The following is a 13,533-nucleotide window of genomic DNA, read 5'->3' as shown; positions in this document are numbered from 1 at the left end:
CCGGTTTTAATAACCATTTCACCATTAAATTCCGGTTTCAATAACCATTTCACCATTAAATCCCGGTTTCAATAACCATTTCACCAATAAATTCCGGTTTCAATAACCATTTCACCATTAAATCCCAGTTTTAATAACCATTTCACCATTAAATTCTGGTTTTAATAACCATTTCACCATTAAATCCCGGTTTTAATAACCATTTCACCATTAAATCTCGGTTTTAATAACCATTTCACCACTAAATCCCGGTTTTAATAACCATCTCACCATTAAATTCCGGTTTCAATAACCATTTCACCATTAAATCCTGGTTTCAATAACCATTTCACCAATAAATTCCGGTTTCAATAACCATTTCACCATTAAATCCCAGTTTTAATAACCATTTCACCATTAAATCCCGGTTTCAATAACCATTTCACCAATAAATTCCGGTTTCAATAACCATTCCACCATTAAATCCCAGTTTTAATAACCATTTCACCATTAAATTCTGGTTTTAATAACCATTTCACCATTAAATCCCGGTTTTAATGACCATTTCACCATTAAATCCCGGTTTTAATAACCATTTCACCATTAAATCCCGGTTTTAATAACCATTTCACCATTAAATCCCGGTTTTAATAACCATGCGCCAATAATGCCTGAGGGGAAATATCGAGGCTCACGGGAATAGAAAACCTGCCTAGAAGTACCAGTTCAACTGCTTTGGATGATTCAGGCAATTGCTTGCATCATCGATGATGAAGGTTCATATGACGAAGATGTGGAGTTCAGCAGTTTCGGATCCGATGATACAGACTCCGCAGTCTGATTGATTACGCTTTCCTGTTCTTACGCTACAATCCATATTTATTTATTTTCAGACACTGTGCAAGAGCTTGTAACTCGGGCACCATTTTTTTGTATTGAACATTTGAATGCTATAGTGCTACATTGGGTGTTAATGTATTATTTTGTGTTGTGTTTTCACACACAACACTGCAATTTCTTACTTGCAGAGATTATGTAAAGCCCATTAATTTTAGCGGACCGAACATGTCACGTGTTTATATGTTTTTTAAAAGTAGCTACTTTTATTTTAGCGTTTTCTCCCTACAGGTGTGTTTGTTCATGATGTGGCTTTGCACTGGACACTGCAGCTTTAAAGTTTAATGTTTGGTTTGTGAAAAGATTTGAATTGACGAAACAGCGGACGTACTGCAGCAGCTTTGAACTGTATTTCACCAGTCAGTAACATTATTTAGCGTGCTCTACCATTGAATTTTAAGCATGTCTAATTGTAAATGTAATCTATCTATCTAATGTTGAAAATACTCCCTCTGCAATAATAGCTACTTGGTAATGAATGGATTACAGTTTGTCAGACTTAATGCCCAGAAAAGTCAATCAGAAGCAGAAAAAACTGAAAAAATGCACATTTAATTTATTAAGCACAGTGAAGCCATTTTTGTAGTGCCTCCTTTAAAGCAATTGCGAACATGATAGTGTATAATGGGATCACAACTATGTGCATAATCCCTAAATAACAATAGGACTTAAAACAGGGGTGCCCAATCCTGGTCCTGGAGGGCAGATGCCCTCCTGGTTTTTGTTCAAACTGTACACTAAATTGATTAATTGGACCAATTAAGCTTCTAATAAGGGCTTGATTGGTCCAATTAAGTAATTTAGGGCACAGTTGCAACAAAAGCCAGGAGGGACATCGGCCCTCCAGGACCAGGATTGAAAAAAGGACGATTCACAGGGGTTGAAAAGTGACACACTCTAAAACAAAGCAAAATTACCAAACTGTACATAATAATAATAATAATAATAATAATAATAATAATAATAATAATAATAATAATAATAACACTGTGTAACAATTTTTTTTTTTTTTGGTTCCTGGGTAGTAAGTGTTATTTCCTAATTGCTTATGCCTCAAAAGTATAGAAAATGGCTATTATTCCCCACAAACTTTGCTTTTGTGACCAGGACAGTGATATTTTGAAATTTACCTATTTCCAATGAGAAAACGGGCCAATTTGTGTCTTTACGTTCACATAAAGTCAGAAAAAAACAACATATGAATCCAAATGAACATGTATTTATACTAAAGTAATACAAAAATGACTACAAAAGATTTAGAAGTGAGTAGTCTTTCGAGATTTACGATTATACTGTAAATCACTTTCACGAATCAGCCCCCAAATGTAGTCTCCCATCATGTTCTCGTTATACTGTCCTTCATTGACAGCGCATCCAGGAGCCTCAAAGCCGCGCTGCTCCATAATGGTAACAAGTACCCGTCTCTTCCCCTGGCTCACTCGGTGCACCTCAAAGAGGATTACAACAGCATCAAGACCTTGCTGGACACCTTGAAGTATGACGAGTACGGCTGGGACCCCCGGAAGGTGCTGATGCCACCACTGCACATCAAATTGGGCCTCATGAAACAATTTGTCAGAGCTCTAGATAAGGAGTCGGCAGCCTTCAAGTACCTTCAAGACTTCTTCCCTAAGCTGTCTGAGGCAAAGGTCAAAGCCGGTGTCTTTGTCGGACCACAGATAAAGAAGATCCTGGAGTGCAATGAATTCCCCAAGAAGCTCACTAGTAAGGAGAAAGCGGCTTGGAACAGCTTTGTCGCAGTGGTTCGGGGCTTCCTGGGCAATCACAAGGCCGAAAACTCTGGTGAAGAACTACGGCACAATGGGCTGTAGGATGTCCCTCAAAGTCCATATCCTTGATGCTCATCTTGATAAATTCAAGGAGAACATGGGAGCGTACTCGGAGGAGCAAGGCAAGCGCTTCCACCAGGATATACTGGATTTAAACGCCGCTACCAAGGACAGTATAACGAGAACATGATGGGAGACTACATTTGGGGGCTGATTCGTGAAAGTGATTTACAGTATAATCGTAAATCTCGAAAAACTACTCACTTCTAAATCTTTTGTAGTCATTTTTGTATTACTTTAGTATAAATACATACTTTTGAGGCATAAGCAATTAGGAAATAACACTTACTACCCAGGAACAAAAATTGTGTTACATAGTGTAATAATAATAATAATAATAATAATAATAATAATAATAATAATTAGCTCAAACAGCTGGCTGCTCAGTTAACTAAAAATAAATATATAATAATAATCTGCTTTTGCAACAGTTTTGAAACTGCTTATAATAAATATTTGTTTACAATATAGCTTTTTCAAATGAACAATCTGATTACTCCGTTTGAGTATCTAACTACAATTAACAGTCAGAAGAGTACAGTGTCTGGATGTGATTTGCAATGTGTTTATGAACCCACAGCCCCGACTGGCTGCTGCACTACGGTCTCAGGGCACTTGATGTTAAAGGATATCCATATCATTATTAATGGCTGGGAAGCATGTAAGATGTCAGATCAGTGAAGGCAGCATGCAGGGACTGTGCCCTGCCAGTCACTGTCTCTGCTGGTGCTTGTATCACACAGTTGGTACAGTAGTGCAGCTGCCAAGGTTTGCCTGTTAGTCATTTAGGACCTGCCAAACTTGCAGGAAATACAGCCACAACTTACAGATTATTGTTTGTATTCAAATGTTTTTAACGGTACCTTAATACAGGGGCTCTCAAACTTGTTTTTTACCCCCCTGTTCAGCTGCATTAGACACTGCTGCCCACTATTAGTACACCTTAAGAAAAATGACAACACATTTTAAACCTGTAACACTGTGTGTGTGTGTATATATATATATATATATATATATATATATATATATATATATATATATATATATATAGAATACTGCTGCTCCCACAGCACACTCGGGTCCCACAGTTTGGGAACCCCTGCCTTAATAAACCACAAAATATACAACAATCCCACCTTTGTCTGATCACTGAAAACAGAACTGCTGCTAGGAAACTTTTCCTAATTCGATTATAATTCTAATATCTTAATTGATTAATTAATCATTCAATTAAGTGACTTTCCATTGAATCACATGCTAAACAAGGAGTATGAATTCACAGACTCTACACTCAACCATCACCCAACTCTTTAATTTGTTTAAAACTTTATGGGGGCCTTAACAACACTGGGGGAAAAAAATCACCATTTTGTATGAGAACTACTGGCTTGGGAAATTCATGTTTCTGGCTGCACCCAGTCAAAGCTTTCTAGCTGCTCTTTCTAGACCCATTAAAACAATAAACACATCTGGTCTATACTGTTCAGTAAGACCCAGCAAAACAAACATCAGTGTACTGTACCACAGCGTGTGTGCATGTGTGTGTGCGTGTGTGCGTGTATATATATATATATATATGGATGAGCCCACTGAATAAAGAGCTCCCCATATATAACTGGTGATCTCTTTTTTCAATGGGCTCATCCAGTTGATATTTCTTGTAATAACCAGCCGGTTATCACGGGAAACACGCGCTCATTAACACCAGCAACAGAGCGACCCCAGTGCAAGCTAATATAATAACTCACTGACATAGACCAAGCAGAGCAAGCCCCCCCCACAACAAGCAACACAGAATCGCTCACCAGGGATTATAACAAATACTGCATGGGGTAGTGTGTGATAAATTAGATTTTAATGCCCCTTCAGGGTGGGACGCTTGGCTTTGCCCTCTGGGTTCATGTAGCATTCCACCCTTTGGGTGGGAATTAAATTCTCATTTATCACACACTACCCCATACAGTATTCTCTCTCTCTCTCTCTCTCTCTCTCTCTCTCTCTCTCTCTCTCTCTCTCTCTCTCTCTCTCTCTCTCTCTCTTGTTGTTCTTTTTTTGTACAGTAACTTCTAAAACCTACATCTTAACCAAAAAAAACAATCTAAAAAGCGATCAAAGTAATGACTTAGCCAGCCACTCACCTGCCCATACTGCATTACACAATGACCTGTGATGTCACATGAGGCCCTGAATCCACACAATATAATCCCTTGCAGTCGAGACAGATGTGAAGAGGAAACCCAATTAAGAAAATAATTGAGACCACATCCCCCCCCCCCCCCCCCTTCTCGCATTGATGTGTTACTTTGTACTGAAAGTGACCGTTTTGAAAACATTGCATGGAAATTGATTTTAGTCATACTGTAGTTACTTTTAAAAACAGGCGAATGTGAAAAGAGTCATTCTGTGTGTCATATAATTTCAAACACTGGTGCAGGTAACTGTTTATGATCCAAGAACAGTCCAAATCTAACTTTCCTCTAACAACACACCCTTATTACAAAGCACAGGTACCCCAAGCACAGCCGCAAACTGCGGTCTCATGGAGTGCAGCATTACTTACAAATCTGTTTTCCAGATGTATTCAATTAGACAGCAAAATGGAGGAAAAAACAGCCAGCTTTTACCAGCAAGCCAGTTAGAGTGGGTTTCTGCAAGGCAGTATTTATCAAGAGCCATTAAACAATAAAACAACATAACTCAGAAAAGAACGCATCAAGCAGGGAATGTGAATAGCCAGATTTTTCATTTTCACGATATTAATTCCCAACAAACTTCTCATTACAAAAAATATCTGAAAATTCTACAGCTCTGTAAACAATCTGTCTTTGATCAACTAATAATATAACATCTTCGATGCATATGTGTTTAGGCACACGTTTTGACGTGAAACTCTGTATGATAAAACAAGAGATCCTGTCACTGCACATACTGTGTCCTTTTAAAATGATAGCTAGGCTACGTGCCGAACAATGCTTACTGTGGGGCTGGCCCTTCTTTTATTAAAATTAGTGCTGGGACAGATATCCCAATATTCAAGCTAATATTTCTTTACATATTTTTTTACCCTGCAAAGTTACAGAACACCCTGCAAAGTTACACAACACCCTACAAAGTTACAGGAGACCCTGCAAAGTTACACAACACCCTGCAAAGTTACAGAACACCCTGCAAAGTTACACAACACCCTATAAAGTTACAGGAGACCCTGCAAAGTTACACAACACCCTACAAAGTTACAAAACACCCTGCAAAGTTACACAACACCCTGTAAAGTTACAGAAGACCCTGCAAAGTTACACAACACCCTGCAAAGATACACAACACCCTGCAAAGTTACAGAACACCCTGCAAAGTTACACAACACCCTGCAAAAATACACAACACCCTGCAATGTTACACAACACCCTGCAAAGTTACACAACACCCTATAAAGTTACAGGAGACCCTGCAAAGTTACACAACACCCTACAAAGTTACAAAACACCCTGCAAAGTTACACAACACCCTGTAAAGTTACAGAAGACCCTGCAAAGTTACACAACACCCTACAAAGTTACAAAACACCCTGCAAAGTTACAGAACACCCTGCAAAGTTACACAACACCCTGCAAAAATACACAACACCCTGCAACGTTACACAACACCCTGCAAAGTTACACAACACCCTACAAAGTTACACAACACCCTGCAAAGTTACACGACACCCTGCAAAGTTACAGAACACCCTGCAAAGTTACACAACACCCTGCAAAAATACACAACACCCTGCAACGTTACACAACACCCTGCAAAGTTACACAACACCCTGCAAAGTTACATGACACCCTGCAAAGTTACACGACACCCTGCAAAGTTACACGACACCCTACAAAGTTACACAACACCCTGCAAAGTTACACGACACCCTGCAAAGTTACACGACACCCTACAAAGTTACACAACACCCTGCAATGTTACACAACACCCTGCAAAGTTACACAACACCCTATAAAGTTACAGGAGACCCTGCAAAGTTACACAACACCCTACAAAGTTACAAAACACCCTGCAAAGTTACACAACACCCTGTAAAGTTACAGAAGACCCTGCAAAGTTACACAACACCCTGCAAAGATACACAACACCCTGCAAAGTTACAGAACACCCTGCAAAGTTACACAACACCCTGCAAAAATACACAACACCCTGCAACGTTACACAACACCCTGCAAAGTTACACAACACCCTACAAAGTTACACAACAGCCTGCAAAGTTACACAACAGCCTGCAAAGTTACACGACACCCTGCAAAGTTACACAACACCCTACAAAGTTACACAACAGCCTGCAAAGTTACACGACACCCTACAAAGTTACACGACACCCTACAAAGTTACACAACACCCTGCAAAGTTACACAACATCCTGCAAAGTTACACGACACCCTGCAAAGTTACACAACACCCTGCAAAGTTACACAACACCCTGCTTTACAAGAAACGCGTTACGTTACCTTTTCTGTGTCCCGTGTTCTCTGTATCGCAGTGTTATATTTTTAAACACATTTCTGTGTCCCGTGTTCTCTGTATCGCAGTGTTATATTTTTAAACACATTGCTGTGTCCCGTGTTCTCTGTATCGCAGTGTTATATTTTTAAACACATTGCTGTGTCTCGTGTTCTCTGTATCGCAGTGTTATATTTTTAAACACATTGCTGTGTCCCGTGTTCTCTGTATCGCAGTGTTATATTTTTAAACACATTGCTGATTCTTTTATTTAATTTTTAATCACACTTCTCAGATCATGAATCAGCTGTATGCATTTTATCAACATTTATTCAGGAGTGTTCGCTACGAGTCGTCTTTCAAGGATCGCAGTGCATCTAGATCATGCTCCCTCCTGCACCAATGCAAGGAGGCGGTTTGGTCCAGTGGTTAAAGTCCAGGGCTTGTAACCAGGTGGTCACCAGTTCAAATCCCACCTTTGCCACTGAATGATTCACTGTGTGACCCTGAGCAAGTCACTTAACCTCCTTGTGCTCCACCCTGCATATGAAATTTTAAATCAATGTCCTATTGTAAGTGACTCTGCATAGTTCACAGCCTACCTCTGTGAAGGTGGTCCACTATGAAAGGTGCTATATAAAGATATTATTTATGTTTCCACAAGACGCCACTCAAAAGTTGCAAAAAGTAATTGTCTAATTTATGAAGCTGCGATGCGTGAATATAAAGTGGCGCGATATGGCCCATTGTATCTACAGTATAGGCATGTGACTGGATTGAACACTTCGCTCTATAAGTAATTCCCATAATAAAATGAAATTCACTTTCTGTCTCTAACATTAACTCCCACACAATGCCAGCATTCTTCTACAGACATGGTGCAATGGTAACTATGCTAGATGTACCCCCCACTGATACTAAATTAGGTACAGTACAGTAGTGACCATGTGTGCTGACCCTGAGTTGGATATTTCTCTTAACCACAGACATGCTATCCAAATGTGTGGTCAACAACACCATGAATCATTCACCAAGATGTTTTATCCTCTTTTCTTTGTAATTATTATTTATATGAAAATGCCTCCTCTTCAATAAATGTCAAGTTTAATGGGGAAGCATAAGGTTTCCTTTATGTTTTGATACAATAACCCGTTTTATCAAATAAGGATGGAATTCCAATAGTCTAAATCACCACTGTATTAAAGAAAGCACAAGAACATCACAGTTTAGAATGTTAGTAATCTGCGCTTCTGCAAAACAAACTCCATTTAACTGCACTGTACCATCTATTAAGAACCTCAGAACATAAACTGTACAAAAACAAAACTGATACAACATATTTAAAAGCAGCAGAAACAATACCAAGTAAGAACTGTAGCAACATGCTGCGGAATAGTAATTCAGCTTTATAAATTGAAAATAACACACCTTGTGATGAGCCATTACTGACATGCGTGAAAAGCATCAGGGATCTGTGGTTTGCTTTAGTGTATAGTGGTGGATTTAATACATCAGTGTCTTGAGCTGAAGGTAATGGCACTTAACTAATGAATGACAAGTTCAAGTACATAACATTCCAGACATGGGTTCAAATAACAATTGGGTTTTGTAGTGCGTATTACCTTCGTTTCAGTTTAGTGGTTGATATGCCCTGATGGGTTGATGGAATAAAAAAAATAAAACATTTGCATTCATAAAACTTTTCTAGACTTTTGTAAAGACACCAACAACAACAAAAAAACGTACAGAAATATAAAAACATTAAAAAAATGCAGATTAATATGACTGCGTCTTTTTAAAAGCAGAATCATGTAGATAGAACACACACATACGCACGCACACACGCACGCACGCACGCCTCTCACTTAAAGTGCTTAAGTTTGGATTTTTCAAAGATTCTAACCTCACTGCTTTGGTCTGTTGAGCTCTGCCTGGGTGTAGTTCCATGGCCAGCAGCCTAATCAGTAACTGATGTGGAACACAGAAACACATGCACAGCACTAAGTGGGTACAGAACCCCATTAAGCAGCTTTCAATAAATATATACATATTTATGACGATATGTATAACTGGAAAAACAAGCGTTTCTTGTAAAATGTTATCAAAATAACAAAAACTTTGCCTATTTGTTTTGCATCTGAAAGTTAAAGGTAAAAAAAAGTTGATTCTAAAGTGCTTGCTTGTGTTTTTTTTCTTTCTGCAGAGATATTCTGACTGATTCCTTTATGATGCTCACCCTCCATCCTCTAGTGCTTTACCGCTTGCAGATTAATAACGGAAAGGACACGTGTTGAGATGAAAATCTACAGGAATATGGTCAACACGCACAGCCCATGCGTTTGGCAGACAGAAAAATGCAGTGTAAATGAGGCATGACAATCAAATCCACAGTAGACAGTAATGTATCTCTGAAATGACAATAAACCCTCCACAAGAAATTCATTGCAGATGCATCTCCAGCTACTGCCAAGATTTATTTTATTTTATTTTATTTTTTGGAACTCAAAACTGGGATAACCCATATTGTTTAAATATATTCATTCTATGACGATACTGTAAAATTTAATTTACTTAAATATTTATGGGTTGCTACATTCTAGGAAGGCCCTCTCAAATTAAGTTTCATTTCCCCAGGAATGCAATAAATCAGTGCCATCGATTTCTTTGCAAAAAAAAGCCTGAACTTATTTCCCAGGTTTACTTTGTTAGCATAGACTAGCTTCCTAATGCTGAGTGACCAATGCGTAGAATGAACACACCTTGTTGTTACAATTCAAAACGTTTTGTAACACATCAATGATTCTATTAACATAACATATTCCTGTCATTGTTAAGAGCACTGATAAAAACATTGCTGAATTCCAGACAACCGCACAACCCTCTTCCCAGACAAACAAACACAATAAAAATAGAAATTAGGAATTCTTTATTTTATATTGGGGTATTCCTAAAAATCCTTAAACCCTGCCCACAAATCTTTTAACCCACTGACTTCTCTGCTTGTTATGTAGATGCTCCTAGATCCTGTGCAGAGAATCTGCACTCACAGAGAGAGAGAGAGAGAGAGAGAGAGAGAGAGAGAGAGAGAGAGAGAGAGAGAGAGAGAGAGAGAGAGAGAGAGAGAGAGAGAGAGAGAGAGAGAGAGCAAGAGAGGGCAAGAGAGGGCGGGAGAGAGGGAGAGGGAGAGATATACTGTGTCGAGCAAAACAATGATGGGACACCTTTATCTAGTCTGGCCATCTGTATTCCAAGCTGTGCAAGCTCCCTCCGCAGTCCTACTAGGAACAATCTGACTCACACTTCCTTCAGTCTCTGTCACTAAAAAGGGTCAAGCGTTGCTTTAAATCTGTCACTGAAGGTGGCAAACAAAAAAAAAAAATCAGTTCTAGTTTCGTTTTAGGCTTCCCTATTATTCATATGAAGTGTCTTCTGTATGATGTTACAGTAACAGTGTAGCAATGTAATGAATATATGCACTACTGAATTCTCCACCACACTGCACTGCAGGCCAACATGTTACGATAACCAATCAAATGGCTATCCGTGTGGATTCCACAACCTTAAACCACCAACTTCTCCAACCCAAACACCAAAGAAGTGTTACTTTCTGCTTCTTGAAAACCTTTCACAAGTAATGTCCTTGTACAGCAGACTCACAGGGGTTAAGACTGTTTAAGATCACAACCCTTGATACATTGATTATTATTATTATTTATTTCTTAGACGCCCTTATCCAGGGCGACTTACAATTGTTACAAGATATCACATTATTTTTACATACAATTACATTATTTTTTTACACATTATTTTTTACATACAACTGCCCATTTATACAGTTGGGTTTTTAATGGAGCAATCTAGGTAAAGTACCTTGCTCAAGGGTACAGCAACAGTGTCCCCAACCAGAGATTGAACCCACGACCCTACGGTCAAGAGTCCAGAGCCCTAACCACTACTCCACACTGCTGCCACACTGATTACATCAAAACCTCTTTGTTATTCTTATCTTAAAGAAAACAACACATATTTAGCAATCACTGCAAAACAAATGTTCAGGAGAAATCAAAAACCTGATTGCACTCCTTCACCAAACAAACACCCGAACCATTCTGGCTGGAGGTTCAACAAAAGGGGCAAATAAACAACTGTGTTGGTTTGAACTTGCATGCTAATTTTAGATATAAGAACAGAAGGGAAGTATTTATTGATGTGTGTTCCTGCGCTACACACATGTATTGATGTGTGTTCCTGTGCTACACAGATGTATTGATGTGTGTTCCTGTGCTGCACACATGTATTGATGTGTGTTCCTGTGCTGCACACATGTATTGATGTGTGTTCCTGTGCTACACAGATGTATTGATGTGTGTTCCTGTGCTGCACACATGTATTGATGTGTGTTCCTGTGCTGCACACATGTATTGATGTGTGTTCCTGTGCTACACACATGTATTGATGTGTGTTCCTGTGCTGCACACATGTATTGATGTGTGATGTGTGTTCCTGTGCTGCACACATGTATTGATGTGTGTTCCTGTGCTGCACACATATATTGATCTGTGATGTGTGTTCCTGTGCTACACAGATGTATCAATGTGTGTTCCTGTGCTACACACATGTATTGATGTGTGTTCCTGTGCTGCACACATGTATTGATGTGTGTTCCTGTGCTGCACACATGTATTGATGTGTGATGTGTGTTCCTGTGCTACACACATGTATTAATGTGTGTTCCTGTGCTGCACACATGTATTGATGTGTGATGTGTGTTCCTGTGCTGCACACATGTATTGATGTGTGTTCCTGTGCTGCACACATATATTGATGTGTGATGTGTGTTCCTGTGCTACACAGATGTATCAATGTGTGTTCCTGTGCTACACACATGTATTGATGTGTGTTCCTGTGCTGCACACATGTATTGATGTGTGTTCCTGTGCTGCACACATGTATTGATGTGTGATGTGTGTTCCTGTGCTACACACATGTATTGATGTGTGTTCCTGTGCTGCACACATGTATTGATGTGTGTTCCTGTGCTACACACATATATTGATGTGTGTTCCTGTGCTGCACACATGTATTGATGTGTGATGTGTGTTCCTGTGCTGCACACATGTATTGATGTGTGTTCCTGTGCTGCACACATATATTGATGTGTGATGTGTGTTCCTGTGCTACACAGATGTATTAATGTGTGTTCCTGTGCTACACACATGTATTGATGTGTGTTCCTGTGCTGCACACATGTATTGATGTGTGTTCCTGTGCTGCACACATGTATTGATGTGTGATGTGTGTTCCTGTGCTACACACATGTATTAATGTGTGTTCCTGTGCTGCACACATGTATTGATGTGTGTTCCTGTGCTGCACACATGTATTGATGTGTGATGTGTGTTCCTGTGCTGCACACATGTATTGATGTGTGTTCCTGTGCTGCACACATGTATTGATGTGTGATGTGTGTTCCTGTACTGCACACATGTATTGATGTGTGTTCTTGTCGGGAACACATGTATTGACAGCTTTTTAATGTATGAAAGATACAGATGATAGGTTTGGGCATGTTTAAATCTCTTTTGTATGGCACGCTACTGATAGACAGCAAGTTAGAAGTTTTTCTCCACCACCAAAGTATTTTATTATGTCTTGATTACCTAAAAATACCTAAAAAGGTTGTAAAATTGTCCAATTAGATCCTAAAAATACCTAAAAAGGTTGTAAATGTGTCCAATTAGATCCTAAAAATACCTAAAAAGGTTGTAAAATTGTCCAATTAGATCCTAAAAATACCTAAAAAGGTTGTAAAATTGTCCAATTAGACCCTAAAAATACCTAAAAAGGTTGTACATGTGTCCAATTAGATCCTAAAAATACCTACAAGGTTGGAAATGTGTCCAATTAGATCCTACAAATACCTAAAAAGGTTGTAAAATTGTCCAATTAGATCCCAACAATACCTAAAAAGGTTGTAAAATTGTCCAATTAGATCCTAAACATACCTAAAACGGTTGTAACAGTGTCCAAATGGATCCCAAACATACCTAAAAAGGTTGTAAAATTGTCCAATTAGATCCTAAACATACCTAAAAAGGTTGTAACAGTGTCCAAATGGATCCCAAACATACCTAAAAAGGTTGTAAAATTGTCCAATTAGATCCTAAACATACCTAAAAAGGTTGTAAAATTGTCCAATTAGGTCCAAAACATACCTAAAACGGTTGTAACAGTGTCCAAATGGATCCCAAACATACCTAAAAAGGTTGTAAAAGTGTCCAATTAGATCCTAAACATACCTAAAATGGTTGTAACAGTGTCC

At 38.8% G+C, this 13,533-nt stretch overlaps 1 protein-coding gene across 1 annotated transcript in view; it reads right to left on the bottom strand.

The window, feature by feature from the left end:
- The window catches only part of LOC117409425 (protocadherin Fat 4-like), a 150,766-nt gene that overhangs the window by 127,337 nt on the left and 9,896 nt on the right, over positions 1 to 13,533 (bottom strand). The window lies entirely within an intron of this gene.

This window comes from Acipenser ruthenus, chromosome 2, assembly GCF_902713425.1.
Source record: "Acipenser ruthenus chromosome 2, fAciRut3.2 maternal haplotype, whole genome shotgun sequence".
Classification (NCBI taxonomy): domain Eukaryota; kingdom Metazoa; phylum Chordata; class Actinopteri; order Acipenseriformes; family Acipenseridae; genus Acipenser; species Acipenser ruthenus.
The sequence above is the reverse complement of the archived record's forward strand: the minus strand, read 5'-3'. Positions and strand labels throughout refer to the sequence as shown.